Here is a 19430-nt window from a genome sequence, read left to right as displayed (position 1 = left end):
TAAAGATAGATTTATCATAAATACATACATAAATACATACCTTGCATTTCCAGACTCTGCATTTTAACTAAGCACATTTTTCTTTATGAATACTTTAGGACATTTATGACTATGCATTGTAAATATTTTTTAAATATTTTTTTCTCTGTTCAGTTAAATTTAAATTTTAACTGTATTTGCCCTATTACTATGTATGTTCTGAGTTCTATGTATCGCCGTTCAGGCAATTTTCTGTTCCTTGTAAACCGGTTTGATTTGTATTTAATGCAGGAAGATCGGTATATAAAAACCAAAAATAAAGAAAGAAAGAAAGAAAGAAAATCTAATACTATATAATGCTATAGCCTGATGTCTACTTTCAGCTATAGGTAAGGGAATACTTTAGTCAATCAAATGAGTTCTGCTTTTGTAACCATCTGCTCAAAGGTTCCCATATTACATTGAAGGCACCTAGCCTGTCCTGACGCAGTGCAGGGAGATGAGGCATGCGACAATGAGAATGTAGCCTATGATTCACCACTGGTAACGTAGGAGGGTTAGGTAGCTTCCAAGCTCTTGCCAGTTTGCATCTGGCTGCTTACATACTTGTGTGCAAAAGGCTTGGGTTGACTTGTCCATTCCCTCAACAGCTAGGTTTAGAAGTGCATGTTTAGGGTCCAATACCACTCCACCCCCCACTTGAGTATCCAACCACCCACAAATCTGGTCGCATAACTGTACCACCTTTAGGCAATACCACCAACTATGAGAATAAGAACCCACCTGGCCACAGTTCCGCCAACATTTATCCGTTACATGAGGAAAAATTGGCATGCAATTTAACCAGGGTCAAGTGCCAGCGAGAGCGCAATTTAAAGCAATGCTCCTGTAATGCTGCAGAGATAGAGCTTTTTGCTACCCTAAAAAACACTACATCCCACTCATCCTCGCTAAGGGTGTCTCCTAAATCCTGTGACCATGCTGTAATGTGTGAAAAAGTGTAGGGAGAATGGTGTACATCTTTGATATCACCCCTTTAATTTTGTTTGCATGTTCACAATATGAATCAAACAAAGACTTAGAGACCCATAAAGCCTGGGACATCTGCATCTCTTTCAAAAAATGGCAAACCTGGGTAAAGCTTAAAAAATGCTGTTCACAGTCTTTATATTTTCCCTGGAAATCAGCTAAAGTCATCATTGCACCCTCCTTTCAGAGGTGTCCGATACAGGCAATACCCTGGGCAGCCCATATGGAGAAAGCTTGTGATTCCATGCCCGCCGGGAAACAAGTATTATGAAAAAGGTAGGAAAGCTGGAAATATTTAAAAGGGCCCACCAATTTTGCCTTCCACTGATTCCAAACTTTGAGGGTTTCCCCTAATGCCAGCTGTAAATACCTCACGGGTCTCCATGTCTGTTTGGGCTGCCACATGAGTGCCTGTAAGGGCAACGCACCAACCATTGCTTGTTCCAGGCGGACCCATTGCTTACGATCTGTCTGGTGATCGGCGTCCACTAGGGCCCGAAGTTGCGCTGCTCCAAAATACCATTGCAGGTTAGGGACGCCTCCTCCCTCATTTTTTCTGGGAAGATATAAAACTGCCCTAGCAATGCAGGGCAGTCTTTTTTCCCCCAAATGTAATCAAAGATTTTTTTTCTGCCAGGTCTTCAGCAGGGCGGTGGAGATGTGAATGGGTAATGTGGAGAAAAAAAATATAGGAAGCGGGGCAAAACATTCATCTTTATAACCGCCATACAACGCACCCAGGAAAAGTGTTCCCTACTCCAATTATTAAGATCCTTCTTGATTTTCTTCCATAACGGGATATAATTAAGCTGATATAGTGCAGAGAGATTGGAGCCAATCTGAACCTCCAAATATCTAATGGACTGCTTAGGCCAGTGAAATGGAAAGGTTTTGGTTACGCGAGTTACTTCGCTCTTGGGATAGGTTTATATTTTAAAGCTCAGATTTATCATAATTCACTGTAAAGCCAGCTATTCTGTCAAAATGATCTCTCTCATCCACTACCGCCCTCAACGAGCTGTATGGCTCAGAGAGGGTAAGTGGAATATCGTCTGCGAAGAGTGAGAGTTTAAGATGTAAGTCCACAACTGCCACTCCTAGGATACGCTCTGAATTACGCACGCTGGCTGCAAATGGCTCCAGGAAGAGAGCGAATAACATTGGAGACAATGGGCACCCTTGTCTAGTTCCTCGAATATTGAAGCTGGAGCCATAGCCCCCATTTACCTTTACCCTAGCTTTAGGCAATTCATATAACTTGGCAACCCATCGCAGGAACCCCCCCCCCCCCCCCCCCGCTCCCCATAAGAACATAAGAAATTGCCATGCTGGGTCAGACTTGGTCCAGACTCCAGAATCTTTGTCCGGGGTGGGGAAACGCTATTTATACCTCCACAGCCAGACAGGTACATGATCTGTCCAGGTAATGGACTCTATGCCCACCTTAGTCACATAGGGGCGGATTTTAAGAGCCCTGCTCGCTGGGAAGCCTATTTTACATAGGCCTACCGGCGCGCGCAGAGCCCCGGGACTCGCGTAAGTCCCGGGGTTCTCCGAGGGGGGCGTGTCGGGGGCGGGCCCGGTCGTCGTGGCGTTTCGGGGGCGTGTCGGCAGCATTTTGGGGGCGGGTATGGGGGCGTGGCTATGGCCCGGGGCGGTCCGGGGGCATGGCTGCGCCCTCCGTACCCGCCCCCAGGTCGCTGCCCGGCGCGCGGGGATTTACTCCTCCCTCCGGGAGGCGTAAATCCCCAGAGAAAGGTAAGGGGGAGGTGTAGACAGGGCCGGGCGGGTGGGTTAGGTAGAGGAAGGGAGGGGAAGGTGAGGGGAGGACGTTAGAGGATTCCCTCCAAGGCCGCTCCGATTTCGGAGCGGCCTTGGAGGGAACGGGGGTAGGCTGCGCGGCTCGGCGCACGCCGGCTATACAAAATCCATAGCCTTGCGCGCGCCGATCCAGGTTTTTAGCAGATACGCGCGGAGCCGCGCGTATCTACTAAAATCCAGCGTACTTTTGTTTGCGCCTGGAGCGCAAACAAAAGTAGGCTATTCGCGCTCCTTTTAAAATCCGCCCCTTTGTTCTGTAAGTGGGGTCAACCAGAAAATAATCAATTCAGGAGTAAGATTGGTGCGCATGAGAGTGGTAGGAGTAGCTACGTGATTTAGGATCTCTTTCTTGCCATATATCTTTCAAATCCCACCTTGTTATCAGTGCCGTAAGGGAACTGCGGGCTTGCCTCAAAGTGATATAATCCTTTCCTGGATAGTTCCTTGCAAGGATCTATGTTAAAGTCCCCCCTCCAATATTCAGAGCCCTTCAGCATGTTTTACCAGTAAAGCATCCATGCCTTGGAAAAAGGGGCCCTGTCCTGTATTAGGAGCGTATATACAAACTAGCGTAAGGATTTTCTGTCCCACACCCAATTTTAAGATAACATATCTCCCTAGGGAGTCATTGATGATAGCACGGGATTTCATACATGAAGTACGAGCCATCAGAATACCCACCCCTGTATATTTCGTACCTTTAGTGCTTGCCGAGAGGTATCGATGGGGAAGTTGCCTAAATGATAGAAGATGTTCATGCCTTTTGCGTAAGTAGGTTCCTTGTAACATTGCTATTGTCACTCTATTAGCCAATAGCTCCTGTTCCAATAGAAAAAACTTTTGTGATGGTGATTTAACCCTTTCACATTAACTGATACAATGCGTTCTACCATTGTCCTGATTGAAGTACAAAAAGAGCTCCCATACAATACAGTGATCCCCACATTATCCATAAACCCATTCCTATAAACCAACTACTGGGAGAGTCTCCCCATTCCCATACCCACCCCCCTGATCCCACCACCTAACCACCCTGGTGGTCATCTCCTGTCTGTGGTGGGCACTCCAGTGCTGTCGGGAACAGCCCATCTGGGCCTCTCCCCTCCGCAACACACAACATTGCGCATGTAGAACTTAGCTATGAATAAAGAATAATATTAATAACCCGGAAAAAACAAATCCTAAAGCCACAGCATGGACCACGGGCAGGTCCATCTCTCTTTCCCATCATATTCAAATAAGTCCTTGAGAGGTAGCTGACAGAGGTGCAGAAATAGTCCTCCAGCCTTCAGCCTTGATCTGATAGTGCAGCTCTAGAGTCCTCAGGGTGTCTACACAAGCGCCTTCCTCCTTTACCCACTCTGTGCCAGCGAGGATGGTCATCAATTCGCTGTGGTTTAGTCGATTGCTTAACAGTAGCGATGTTTGGCCTAAATCCAGCCTTATCTAAGGCCTCTGCCGCCTCAGACAGTGTTTTTATTCGATGAGTCGTTCCATTTATCATGAACTGGAGCCCAAATGGGAAAGTCCATCTACAGCGAATGTTCTCAGCTCTCATGAAGGATGTTGCCTCACGTAGTTCGAATCGCCGCTTCAGCGTGGACAATGCCAAATCCTGGTAAATGCTCAAGGAGTGGCCCTCCCATGGCCAGGTGTTTTTCTTTTTAGCGACTTCCAGTATTTGCGCTTTTTTCCACATAGCTTTGGAAACAGATAATGTCCCGTGGTCTAGCGTCTCCTCGGACCCAGAGCTCGATGTGCCCTTTCTTTTTTTAATGTCCCTTGGGGTGTCAGCCACAACTTCATTAGGAGGGTTTCCTTTTTGCAATATGGCCTTACACACTCTCTCAGCCACCTCCTGCGCATTTGCATAATTGGCAGAGTCAGGTACTCTGTATTTGGATATTGCACCTTCGAGACCTGTTCTCTAGGTCTTCAATTTTATCTTGAAAGTTGGATAACTCCTTTTCCATCGAGCTGTGCTGTGCATTTAGTTTATTCAACGCTGCTGCATGGTTGTCTGAGCGCACATCAATATCGTCAACTTGGTGGCCCAGGGTTATAAGATCTTCCCGCAATTTAGTTATAGAGGCTAATAGTTCTTTTTTTTATGCAGTTTGAGGTCTGACCTTATTTCCAGGAACCAACCCCAAATCTCCTCTCGTAGTTGTGGGGTGACCAATGCGGCTTCAGTGCCATCTGGTGAGGGGGTCCCCGGCGCCATCTTGTAAATTTACTACTGCGCCGCCCAATGGGGCCTGCTCAGGCCTGTCCACGCCTTCCTTAGCCAGCTCTGGCGGCAGTTTGCTAAACAAAAACTGCTTTAAAGCTGCAGTTTTCCTCTTCGACGCCATCCCATGACACCTACCCTAAGGTGTCTCAGCAAGCCGGATTCCGGGGTTCAGGATTAGAGTTTTCAGCTTAAAAAGTTCCAGTGGGGAGAGCTACGTTCTCATGCAGCCATTCCCGTCGCCGCCAGAAAAGTGCCCCCGCTGGCTACATTTTTAAGCTGGGCAGCAGGGAAAAATTCAATCTCAGGGCTTTTTTTTTTTTTCCCTACTGACTTCAAAAGTTATATTGAAAACAAGGAGTACTACACTTTTTTAGAATAATGTGCAAACATTTATTAATTCTATCTAGACAATAAAATACTCACTACCACATTCAAACCCATTCACATGCACCTAAAAACATGTTAAAAACATTTCCAGAACATAGTGATTGCAAGAAATACTTATTAGTTTTTAACAATCAATGTAACCAAATACAGTACTTTATATATATTAGATAACAATAACTTCATTTTCATTGCATCGTATTTACTATATCGTATTCGCCATGATCGTTGCTACATTCCAAAATGAGTTTGTCCGACAAAAGATCTTTGTTTCTCCTCTCATGGGGCTTCCTCAGGGACTTATGTTATAATTGTACGAAAGTTGAATTTCCCAATATGATTCATCAATATAATCAAACGTTGATTACTGATATCTGAAATATCAACATAAACAGCCTTCAACATTCATATCCAGTATATGCCCATATATCGATTGCTCCCTCATCTCTAGATAGATACACACCCAAGAGCTTCAATGGCGTCTATACAACAGCTTTTTCTTCAATTTCCTCATCACACGAAATTCCCGAAAATTCTTTTATACCATAATTTATATACTGGGTATGTCAACACATACCTCCCTGTGAAACAGCAAGCACAGCGTACCACATAAACTAACATTTCCTGTCAAATTACCTACCGCATTTCAAGAATACACAAACCACCACCATCTTCACTACTCATGTAAATCGAACTGGCGTGCACGTAACGTCAATCACATGTTACAACGTCGTGACGAAAAACCATACCCCCAAGGTCATTATAAAGAACCAACACTCAGTATACTAAATTATCCAATCAATTTATTTGAAAAATGCCAATAAACTATTTGAAAAATGCCTGCCATTCAATGGGTCCATTTAGTCCATGAGGACTCATCGTTCTCCATTGAAAAATCAAGCGTTGCTCTAGTCTCCGCAATTTCGCCGATATATCACCCCCATTAGGGGCATATAGACATTTAATCACTATAAATTTTAAATCACTCACAGAATGTCTTTGTTCCATCCAACGATCGACAAGCGGAGCGTGTTCTACTTGAGCATTAATTATACTTCTGTGCTCAATAATACGAACCCGAATCGTTCTGGTCGTCTGGCCAATGTAAATTAAATTGCATGGACAAACAAGTATACAACTCCTTTAGAATTGTAAGAGAATAACCCTGGTAAGTGGTAAGGAGCATTTAACATAGGATGACAAAATTCTGTACATTGAATCACATGACAACATACCGAGCAGGTTCCACACCTAATTTGTCCTGTTTGATCCTCATCCGTTCCCTTCAAAAATAGATATTTTAATTTTTCTTTCAAATTCTGACATTTTCTTACCGCAAACACCGGTGTGTCCGCAAATCCTGGAATGGATAACAATATATGCCAATGTCTAAGAATACTAGATTTAATCCCAGATATTTTAGAGGAATAAGGAATGGTATATACCATCCGCTCTAATTTCTCTCTACACTGAGGAACAAGTAAATTATCTTGATTTGCAAAACGCGCTCTCTTATACGCTTTTTGATGACCTTTTTATTATACCCCCTCTCCACAAATCTTTCAAACAATTGCCGTGATTGTATTTCAAATTCAGACTCAGATGTGCATAATCTACGATATCGTAAGAATTGTCCAATGGGGATGTTATTCCTTAATAATTTCGGATGGAAACTTTGATAATGCAACAACGTGTTACGATCAGTCTTTTTCTATAGACCGTTGTGACTAATCTTTATCAATGTAAACAGTCATGTCAAGAAAAGTGACCAACGAAGTGCTATAATTCACCGTGAATTTTAAATTTATGTCAGTTGAATTCCACATTGCCAAAAATACTTGTAATTTATTCATATTCCCCTGCCATACAAAAAAGAGATCATCAATGTACCTTTTCCAGGTCACCACATTGGCAAACCATCTAGAACAATAAACAAATTGTTCCTCAAATGCTGCTACGTACATACCTGCAACTCTTGGAGACACCAGTGATCCCATCGGGATACCTTTGATCTGTAGATAATACCAGGAATTATATGTAAAGAAATTACTATTCAAAACCATAGATGTAATATACAGTAAAAATTGCAATCTCCCTTCAGATAAATCCATCTTTCTTAACTCACTTTCTATTATTTGCATGGCAGCTGTCTGGGGGACATTAGTATAAAGCGACACAATGTCTGCTGTCACTAAAATCCAGTTCTTTTGAACACAAGGTAACTGTTCTAGCTGTTTAATGAAATCAGTTGAATCCTTCACATAAGACCGTATAGCGGTCACTTTAGACTGTAACAATTGATCGATAAATTTAGCCAATGGCTCCAAAATTGTCCCCATTCCCGCAACGATTGGTCTACCCGGGGGATTGACTAGCGATTTATGCACTTTTGGTAGGATATAAAAGTATGCCACCTTAGGGTATGTCACATAAAGATAACGGAATTCCGTTATCCGGATAAAGATAACGGAATTCCGTTATCCGGATAACGGAGTTCCGTTAACTTCAAAAGTTAGCCAGAAACACTCTTTAAATATTGACTTAATTAAAAATAAATTGGGCTAACTGGCTAAATTTACCACAGTAAATTTTATGATACAGTTACCTTTAGATGGGCCTGGGGAGAGAAAGTTATGGGCTAGCTGCTCAGCTTGGCTGGCCAAATTTAGGAGATGCAATAACAGACATAAAGTTATCCGGCCACCCTCTTTCCAGCGCAGTATAAAACAATACAAGCATACACAATTGTTTGAGATTTTAATGTAGGGGGAATCATCAATTACTGTATGTCAAACCATTCTTAGAACTTCTATCCCCACAACATTATAATCCTCCCACCAACTCTTCCCTAGCCATCGTAACCCTCAGAGTATATCAACGGGAAGGCTTGCTCAAAAAGCCACATTTTCAAACCCTTCCGGATTTCAGTGCCAATGTCTTGGAAGCAGCCCCAACAAGTTGGTGCAAAACAGTTAAATGTCATATGCCTCGTCACTGCTAGCTTAGCCAAAGAGGAATAGGAACTGCTGGGGGAAACTGAGTGCACTCATGTAAAAAGCACTGCTGAAAAGTGCCCGCCACCCACACTACAAAGTAAATATACTCATGTTGTCCACAACAGGGGTACTTTTACCTACATATCACTAGCAATGAGGAGAGGTCAAGACTTAGGAGCAAGATCAGAAAATATTTCTTCACAGAAAGGGTGTGGATGAAGACACAAACAGTAACAGAATTCAAGAAAACCTAGGATAAGTTAGAGGCTGCCGGGCTGCAAAGAACAAAAAAGAAAGCTAGAGAGGGTCCGTCATCGCCTCAGGCATGAAATTGGGCAGATTGGCCTTATGGTTTGCAAAGTCTGTTTCTGCAGGACTCACCCCATGCTTTCATTGGCTCCCCGTAGAATGGCATCAGTTTGCATTGGTTTCCTATAGGCTGCATAGATTTCCAGAAGATGTATCTAACGTAGCTGGGTTTAAAAGGGGTTGCGACAAGTTCCTAGAGGAAAAGTCCATAAACAATTATTAGCTAGGAGGACTTGTGGAAAGCCACTTCTTATCCCTGGGTTTGAGCAACAAGAAATGGGAGCCCCTCATTGGAATGTGGTGTATACTTCCTAGTGACTTGGTTTGGCCACTGTCAAGGACAGGATGATGGGTTCGATGGAAAGTTGTGTTGACCCAGCATGGTACATCTTTTGTTATTATACCTTAGGTAATTTTACTGTGAAAATTAATTACAAGGTAATACAAATGTGCCCATAAACCTTGCACCTGCTCTTTCTGTGGATCAGCTGCGCGCTTGAAAACATGCATGTACATTTGAAAATAAGGAAATAATTTCCTTTCCTTGAGTTTAGCCAGACCAGACAAATGCATTATGCTCACCAACCAGCAACTGGAGACAAAAACTAACAGGTTCGCTGATGTCACCCCTTCTAGGCTCCTGTACTGACCTTAGCCTTAGTCCTCACCAACAACTAGGGGTCTTCCAAGGAGAGAGAAAACAAGAGCAAATACCATGAACAGTATTACCATAAGACTTACATTATTTTCTGCTGCAACCATAAATTTGCGCTTCATTACAATCTGTACTTGCTTGAATGAAATGTTGCAGCATAGGGAGGATCCTGGACTGGCTGGACGCAAGGAAAGGAAATTATGTGATAAGAACTAAATTTCTCCTCTCTTTTCATCCAGCCGTAACGTTTTGGCCGGCCATGAGAGGCCCCATGACTAGCCGCACTTACCTCCATCTTCGCAGCTCGACTATGCAGCTGCTGCGGCTGAGATGCTCTCCACCTGTGTCACCTTGGGGCTTCTTAGATGTGCATGCACACGGCATGGTGCCTCTTAAAGGTCCCACAGCAGGAACCCCTTCAGCCAATGCCTCTTGCTGATATCTCATGGCTGTGAAATTAAATCCCAGCCATGCTACGAGGCAATGCTTCAGCAACAGGTCCTCCTGCAGTGCATGTTGCTTTGCTGTCTTGTGCTTGCTGTGCCTCGTTGTTCTTTCTGCTTTGTCTTGATGCCTCCTTACTTTGCTTTACTTGGTTATTCCTGCCATAGCTTGGTCCCCTGTCCTTGTCTGTCCGTCTCTGACCCTGGCCTCGTACCCTGACTACTGTTTTGATTGCCTCCAACCCTGACCTTGGCTTGGATCTCAACACTGCCTGCCTCAACCTCAGCTCAGACTTTGACGCTGACTGATTTTCACCTGTCCTGACCTATGCCTGGACCTTGACACAGCTTGCTTGCTGCCCACCCTGAGCTTGGCCAGCTACTCAACTTTCTCTGATGGCTCCTTACAGGACTGCTGGCTCCTGGAACCCAGAGGCTCAACCTGTGGGGAATGGGGCTGGTATAGGTGAAAGCCTAGTTCTAGTCCATGTAAGGGTGAGTGCACCTGCTGTTGGTTTAGGCCTAGTGGATTTGCCTGCTAGGCTGCATCAACCACATCACAACCCAAGGGCTCACATCTGTGACACAGTTAGACCAGTCTAGATGAATGAGCTGTACTTAATGCTATTCCTGAAGTGGGCAGAAAACTGACAAACAGCTCTAAAGACACCATCTCTCTGATTCTAATTTCTAGATGGTAACACTTTGCCAAGGAAAAGGTGAGGAGCATTAAAAAAAAATTCAGTATATGAAGACTCAGAGGCTTAATTAAAGTCTGCCTTATGAGCCCAAAAGTAGAGCCCATCCAACAGGAGAAGACGAAGTTCAGAAACCAAGAAAGAATAGTATCCCTTACCAGAGGCCGTGCTAGACTCCCTTTAGGAACTGAGACACGTCTGCATGCAAAGACAAAGGCTTGTCAAAATTAGCTCCATAATGAGCAGTAGTTACCACTTGGACTCCCAGAGAATTTCAAGCCCAAACCTTACCCAAACTTTTCTGCAAGAATTTCAAAATGCAAAGAATTGAGGGACCAATGGGTAGAAGTTGCCTGACTGAACCACAGGCTTTAAAAAAAAAAAAAAAAGCCTAAAAACTCATCAGAACCTCTTAACTACTAAAGTTACTACAGAAGTATTCCTATTTCTACAGCAACAGCAAAAGAACCTAACTACTGACTCTGTCTTCAAATAAACAGATCCTCAAGCTGTATTGTTTGTTGATTTAACACTATCGGAACCTACTTTAAATTTATTGTAATCTGCTTTGAGACTATTCATGGTTAAAAGCACAATATCAAATGCCAATCAAAAATAAAGATGTAGAATATTCCTTGACTGAAAAAGAGTATTTTTTTTAGTTCAACTGAGACCTCTCCAGGATTCGGTCATAAGACAAACCCAACCTGGATCTTCATGCAGAAAAAAGAAAAGGTCCCTGCAATAGCCAAACTCTCCCCTGTGGAGGCAGTAACAAATCTCCTTCCAACAATTTGATTAGATCTGCATACTAAGGATGCCATGACCAACCTGGAGCCACCAGAATCACCAGCCCTGGAAGATTTGCAATCTTGCAGATCTATGCCCACTAGTGGTCATACGGAGGAAACAACACGAACCATTCTCAGAAGGCACTATTAAATCAAGTCATCCAGGCTAGCCGAACTTTGCTGTTTCCTTCGACTGAAAAACTGTTCCATTGTCATCTGTTGCTCATTGCCATATGTCACAGAGGTTACTCCCACCTGTGTACAAACATATTGTACTTTGTTCAGGAAGGAGCCCATTTTCCAGAAACTACACAACCAACTGAGAAGCCTGTCCCAAACACTCAACTGCACTAACGTGCAACTCCAAAAGGAACTTCACATAAATTTCTGCCAAAAGTAACAAGTTTGTCTCCTCTGAAATCTCCTGGCATCCCTTTGATGATCCACTCATGCCACCTTGGTTGCATTGTCAGACCTAAAACCAGGCCGTTTGTCCTCTGAGAATGAATGTAAATTTAGTAGTGTTAATTGGATCGGTCTGGCTTTCCATCACATGATGGAGCACTTGGCTTCTTCCATTAATCAAGTTCCCTGATCCACCTGATCCAGATAATGTGCTCTCCTGCCTCAAGCTGGAAGCCATTGACAGTGACACCTAGGCTAGAGACTCGAGGTCCATTCCTAATTCTATGAGACTGCCGTCCCAACTACAAACTCAATCTAAACTGCACCAGTATAAAAAATCTTACAGAGTAACTCTAAAACTGAGAATTTCACCTGGATAAGAACACCTTCTGAACAGTCTCATATGCACCCTTGCCAATTGACTAATTCCAAGGGCACCGTCAAGGACCCCAATAGAGTACTTGGAAAAAACCTACACACTGTCAGAACTCTGAGAGCTAGAAATAATTACACTTGGTCCTGTAGACCCAACAAGCTCACTCAACCCATCTTTGCATTGAGCAGAATCCCCTGCTATTCTGGAATCTGAGAGGGCGTGGAGACTGCTCTTCACACAGTTCACTATGCAACCCAGGTCCTGTAAGAAGTGGATCATGTTCCTCGTAGCTGACACGTTTTCTGAAGCCGACCTTTCTAGAACCAATCATCCAGATAAAGGGGTGAATCAAATTACCTCTCCTGTGCAGAGCTGTCACCCTTACCTCCATGACCTATAAAAGATTTATAGGGCCGTTGTCAATTCAAAGAGAAAAGACTGCACCTGGAAGTGCAGATACTTCTGATGGTCTTCCCCTAAGGGAATGTGAAAGCACGCTTCCAAGATCCAGAGAGGACAGGAACTTCCCTTGCTCACTGCCACTATGACAGACTCCACAGTAACAAACCGAAGGACAGTTTCAAGGATTTCATGACTTGCTGTAAAACCAGGATAAGTCAAAAGCTCCTCGCTTTCTTTGGGAACCACAAAATAAAAGTGACTACTGTTCCTGGCTTATAAACCTTCCGATCTGGTAACACAGCACTCAAATAAAAGCCCCAAACTAGTTCTTGAATTTACTGATCTATGGACATCTGGATACTAGGGTAATAAAATCCGTACATCTCCGGAACTGGAGGCCCTCAAAACTTCCTTGTGAGCTGTGAGAGGAACTTGCCATGTTTGCTACCTTTTTAAAAGACCAAAAAGAATTGAAAACTGTCATAAGGCCTAACTGTCTGAAGACCAATCTTTCTGGCAAACAGTAGATTTTCTGTGAAAAGAATCTATATCCAAATAGTTTTTTGCAAAAGAATCTGCAGCCCAGATAGCGGACTAGCTGCTATAACAGAAGCCTTACTCCTAGCAGTCGTGTCTACCCAGCCATAGGCGGCATCAGCCAAAAATGCTGTTCCAGATTCAAGTTGAGCTACCACTTGTAATACTGAGGAGCCACTATGAAATGCAGCTTCCTGAATATGCTGCCAGAAATGCAAATTTACTTTAGTAGCCACCTGAAGCAACTTACTAGAAAGTCTTCAATGCCCACTGCCTAACCTGGGCATCCTTAAAGGGCAGCATCTCCCTCTACAGAGGGTGGTACACATAGTAACACCACACACACTAGGGCACCCACCTTAGAGAAAGAGGGCTTCTTTTTTCTTTAACTGGCAAAGGGTATAATTTCAGCAATCATCCACTTTAAAATTAGCCTGCAACCTCCCCAGTACCTGGACAGCTGCTGGAGGAAGGCAGGATAACAGCAGTTCAGGCCTGAGATGGGCTGTGGTGAGGCTGAGGTCAGCATGGGAGCCTATAAGGGGTGACATCGGCAAACCTGTTAGTCTCTGTTTCCATCTGCTGGTTGTGAGCAGAACCCATTCATCTGGACTGGTCTGGCTGGATGAAAATGAAAATCTACTCATGTATTTTCCCTCCCCAAAACTCTCTCTGCCACTGGGATGGTCCATTTTCGCCACATCTAAACCTAACTGCCTATTGAAATTATGTGTAGCAACCCTAAAGGATCTAGCTGAGTAACCCCTTAGTTACTGGCTGGATCTATTTAAAAACTGTCGTACAGACTGAGAGAGGTTAGGGGAGAGAAAACGCATGAGTAGATTTTCTTTTCGAGCTTCCATACAAGGTTTCAAGTGCACAGCTGACCCACACAAAAAGCAGGTGCAAGGTTTATGGGCACTTTTCTATCCTTCTACCTTGGAAGTACTTTTCACAGTAAAATTAAACTGGGTAAGTTTCCTTTTCAAAATGAACTACAATGACCTGCATACTCAATGCACGTGCATATTTGCGACTGCTCTTTCTGCAGGGGGCTGATCAGGGCTAAAAAGTGCGTGCAGATCAAATCTAGGCGAGCTGTTTCTCCTCCCTGATCTGACCATGCCCCAGGGAGATCTATTTAAGCCAGCTAAAAGTGTGACTTCGCTGGAAGTCCGTGCAAATGGGCAGTTTTCAGAAAGCTCCAATTTACCTTGGTTAAGTGGTTTTGGAAATAGTCCGCTTTGACATTAGTGTGGTTTGCAGTAGAGTCCTCTTCAACGTAGCTAGCATAAGCTGTTGGCTGGTGCCCTCCTGTGTTCAGATTTCGCTACCATGCATTCTTAAGTTTGATACTGGACAGAACGTCCAAACAAGATGTAAGTAACTGCATGTACATTTCTGTGAGTACTAAAGCATTCTAACTAGAGTGCACAATACATTTCAAAGGAGAGGAGGATTAGGGAATTCATGGCTGCTGTCTTATCCCTAACTGATCTTAAGATAGGCATGTTAGGAAAAACAGAAGAATGAGAGAGCGAAGGGAACAGGAAACAGCAAAAGAGGGACCTGGCCAGCCAGTTAAAAATAGATGGAGGGAGCGAGTAGCAGGGTTATAAAGGGATCTGAGGAATTGAACTAATGGTCAGACTATCGCACGGCACATGCCGCACACCAATGTTCTACTCAGTTTTCAACAGATTTTGAGATGCATCGTTTTGGCAGGGGTGTGCTGAAGGGGCCCACATTCTGTCACATGTGCTGGCATTATCAAGGGATACAGCATTTTTGGATGATTGTTGCCCAGGAGATTGCCGATAGTCTCGCTCACCCCCGTATACATTGCACCACTAACTGGACTTTTGGGTAAATGGGACAGATCCCTGGTCCCTCCTCAACACCGGCGACTTGTAGGTCAAATGTTCCTTGCTGCTCAGCTAACCCTAGGCACATTCTGGAAACGTCATCCCCGTGTAGAACATTGGCGTATGCAAGCACGGGAGAAAGCTGTTATTGAAAGACTACAAACGGGAATGGAAGAGTGAACAGTTCAAGTATGATGTAATTTGGGATATTTATCATAAAAGATTATGCTTCTGCTGTACCAGAAGTGCTGTTTATGTAGCACCATTGCGGGGAATGATTTGTTTGTGTTGTTTGGTATGCACTGTATACTTGTACTTGGCATAATTATATATATATTTAGGACGGTGATAACACTTTCTTTTTACCTAGTTTGTATGCCAAGAAAAGTTTGTAAATAAAGTTAAAAAAAAAAAAAGAGGGAGTGTTAGGAGCTGGAGCAAATCCTCTTTCCTTCAAGGTACCTGACTGATTAGCTTGGTTTCTTTTGCAGCAGGAGAGCCATCAACAACAAAGCAACAACGAAGGGGTTTGCTCCCAAATCAGCTGCGCCACCTAAAACGCTAAAGGGACCCAAAGCACTGCTGCAGCAACTAACATCAGCAGGGCCCAGAGCAGTGCCACTTCAGGGACAACAGAGAAGGCCCAGAACGTGAAAAGCAGAAGCCGCACCAGGAACCAATGCTCGTGTGAGAGTTTTCAGGGGACCGGAATGGCAGCGAACGAAGCAGCAAGAGTGTGGCTTCAATCTAAAGGGTTTCTACCTGAGGAAACACTGAGAGCCTGGGAGTTGGGCCACTAGCAAAGTAAAACGGAAGAGCATAGGCCAAAAAGCAAGAGAGCTGCTGAAAGCGTTTCCACAAAACTCAGTGCAGTAACCGACGAGTTTAAGAAACCAGGGGAAGGCTTTAAGCAGTGGGCAAAGACCGTAGCATTATCCGGGTATAAGCTCTGTCTGCTAAAGCGGAAGGGGTTTCTTTTCTTTTATATTGATATAAATATATATATATATGATACAATGTATTTATGCTTTGTTGTACTCCACTCAGATCTATATGGGTTAGCGGAATATAAAAGCTAAATATTTAGGAAAGGATGCACCAACATTCTTAATACATAGCTGATAACAGGGTACACACTAGAAAGAAATCTCATTTACTTTTGCTGGTTATTTCATTTTTCTTTTTTTTCTTTGATAATTTTGTTGTATCCATAACGAAATCAACAAACAAAATGGGGGGGTGGGGGGGGGGGGGGAACTCAGCAAAATATAAGAAAAGCTACAAGATAATGGCACAGGCTTCAGGTTGACCAGTGGCCATGTGGACAACCTGGAGCTGCAGGACAGGAAATACTGGGGATCAACTCCTGCTCCTGAAAGACCCACAGATAGGGTAAGGAGGAGTTGGAGGATGGACCCATAGCAGGTTGCTGCTTTTTGTAATTTAAAGATGGCTTCAAAACAAAATCAACATTTTGTTAGGTTTTCTTTTGAAAACAAAGCAAAACAAACAGGAAACGTTGCTGTTTCCTATTTTGTTTCAAAGGCCATCACATCCTTATGGAATAACAGATGTAAAGAAGAGAGTTTGAGACATCTTAGGGGCTGGGGCCAGGAGATTATAGTGTAGAGATAGCTTGCATTTGTCAGAAGACAGAAACCAGGATCCCATCTAAGCAGCTCAGATTATATATTGACAAAAATGATTACTAGAGGTGTGGGGTGGTGGACAAAAGCTACTTAAAACGGGCTGTCACCTCCACAACAACAAATATCATCCTCCATCATCCGTAAAACCATCCATTCCCAAGCCCCTCTTAGCCTTCAAATCCCGCTCAGATTACACTCCTCATTCAGACCCATCAGAGAAGCCTACAGAGGATCGTTACATGTCCCCCAATCCAAAGTGACACACCACCTCTCCTTCAGGGAACAAGCCTTCTCCACGGCAGGACCTTCTATTTAGAACGCAATTCCCCCGGACCTCAGACAGGAACCATGCTTATTAACATTTAGAAAAAGACTTAAGACATGGCTATTTAGACAAGCCTTTCCCGAATCTCACTGACTCTCCCAATGGGCCTAACTGACTGACTGCCTCAACCATCAAGATACTTTCCAGCACTATGCAAATAGTTGTTCCTGTTCTTACTCCTAAAACTATTCAGGCTTTTTTTTTCTTCTCCCAGTTCCTGCTTCCCCTGTTTTATTGTAACTTTCTCGCTTCTCTCCACCTGTTAAATGTTCAAGGTTATCACTCCCCTTGTTACTTGTAAACCAGCATGATGTGATTTTATCATGAATGCCAGTATAAAAAAGCTTTAAATAAATAAAAATAAATAAATAAAGTTAGCGCTGAAGACCAGAGGTGTGTATCTTACAAGATTTCCTGAAAAGAACACAGCAGACAAAAGGTGAGGGTGGCAGAGGAAAACGAGGGAAGGAGGCGTTCCTGAAAGGTTATGAGCACAAATATTTGTCATCCGGGTAATACAATTGCAGACTTGAAAGCCCTAATGGACTTTACCCATCTGTAATCTTTCCAGAAGGGACAGAGTAGGTGATGGGGGGGCGGGGGGGCATAGCACTTAATATTATTTCTATGTAATGGGAACAATTTTCAAAACACCCTCACTATAGGCACTTTAGAGAGTCTGATAGAGAGATTTTTGCACTGTTTACCAGTGGAAAATATTCCTTTGAAAATTGTCCCATTCCCCACGTTGGAAAAAGTTCTCATGCTATCCAGAGTGCTCCTATCTTCCCCCATGGTAAAAAGGAGGGGGTGGGCTGTCTGAAATCCCTGCCGCTAACCCTGCCAGTTTCCCTAGCCACGTTGGTGGCCAGGGGTTAGGCAATAGTTGGTGGGAGATTTATCTGGTAAGTGCTTCTAGTTATTTAGATAATTTTTATCCAGATATCTTGCCTGCTAAGCAGGTTTTTGAATATGGACACCAAGATGGCTAAGTTTAGGCATCTTTAAAGTGGGCAGGGTCAGTGAAGGGACCAGGTCAGGTGAGTAAGGTTAGAGTCTCAGTAGTGGGCTCCTTATTTAAGTGCATAAAGTTAAGTGAATGAATGAATGGCAATCCTAAATGTAAGTATCTTAGTTTTAAAGTTAGGAATTGGAATTAGGGCAGGGATAGGCAACACCAGTCCTTGAGTGCCACAAACAGGTCTGATTTTGTGGAACTCACAAGGAACATGCAGGAGATAGATTTGCATACAATGGGGGTAGTGTATGCAAATATATTGCATGCATATACAATTGGGAATATCAGGGACATTAGCAGCTATGGGCACATGGGACACGTGCCCCAAATCTCCTCCTCCTCATGGATGTTGGGCCATGAAGAGACCTGGCAGGGCCACTGCTGGATCTGACATTGCCATGGATCCCATTCAACAATAGCCAAAGAAGAGGCTCGGGGAGACCAGTGATGGCTGAAGTTGTCCTGAAGAGAAGGGGAGGGCTGGAGTCTGTATGTGTGTGAGAGAAAGTGAGCATGTGGGAGCCAGTGTGTGTGTGTGTGTGAGAGAGAGAGCGCGCATGTGGGCATGGGTGAGAATGCGCATATCTGAGCAAGGGAGCCCGGGGGGGGGGGGGGGGGGGGGGATCTTGTGTGTGCATGAGAGCGAACATATGGGAATAAGGGAGCGCATGTGTGAGACAGCAAGTGGGAGTGAGGGAGCTTATATGTGCATGTGTGAGAAAGAGAAAGCATGTGAGGATGAAAGAGCCTGTGTGTGCGAGAGAGCAGAGGTGGGCCTATAATGAGGCAGGGTGAGGTGGCTGCCCTAAGCGGCAACGTTTTGGGAGCAGCAGGTATGCCCCCCCCCTTCTAAAAAAAAACCCAACAAAAACACCTCCGAGACTGCAGCTGCTGCACTTTGCCTTTCAAATTTCTAACACCAGTAGGGTTCCATGGGATGGAGTTTGGCCAGCAATAGGAAGATCTGCTGGCCCACCAGTGTTTTCCCCTGCAGCCAGCGGCCATAGAAGAGGACCTATGGCGCTGCTCTTTCCCCTGCAGTTGGCAGCTGAAGAAGGCCGAGCGTACCGTTTAGCACGTGTCTATTACCCTTTATACTGTAAGGGGTAATTGAGCGTCGAAAATGCGTGGCCAACCACCAGAAAACTAATAGCGTTCATCACAAGCAAATGCATGTTGATGAGCCTATTAGTTAGTCACCCAGGATACCGAAAGTAAAATGTGCAGCTAAGCCGCACATTTTACTCTCAGAAATTAACGCCTGTCCAAGGGCAGGCGTTAAATTCTGAGCAACCCAGAAAAGTGTAGAGAATAGCAGAAAATACTGCTTTTCTGTACACCCTCCGACTTAATATCCTAGTAAAAAAATAATCTCCTCGCCGGTCAGCAGTTAGCAAAATGGATGCTCAATTTTACCGGCATCCGTTTCCCTAACCTGTGGCTGTCAGCAGGTTCGAAAACTGACACCGGTAAAATTGAGCGTTGGTTGTCAGATAACCACCGCTACCACTAATA

General features: G+C 44.0%; 1 long non-coding RNA gene across 1 annotated transcript; it reads right to left on the bottom strand.

Moving 5' to 3' along the window:
* Positions 1–5666: 5666 nt before the first annotated feature.
* LOC115096727 lies at positions 5667–8928 on the bottom strand. The gene is made up of 3 exons (XR_003858132.1): positions 8824–8928; positions 7413–7458; positions 5667–5820 (listed from the first exon to the last, which is right to left on the bottom strand). It is a non-coding gene; the product is annotated as an uncharacterized LOC115096727 (long non-coding RNA).
* Positions 8929–19430: the final 10502 nt, after the last annotated feature.

This window comes from Rhinatrema bivittatum, chromosome 8 (genome assembly GCF_901001135.1).
Source record: "Rhinatrema bivittatum chromosome 8, aRhiBiv1.1, whole genome shotgun sequence".
Taxonomy (NCBI): domain Eukaryota; kingdom Metazoa; phylum Chordata; class Amphibia; order Gymnophiona; family Rhinatrematidae; genus Rhinatrema; species Rhinatrema bivittatum.
This window is presented reverse-complemented; position numbering and strand designations above follow the sequence as displayed.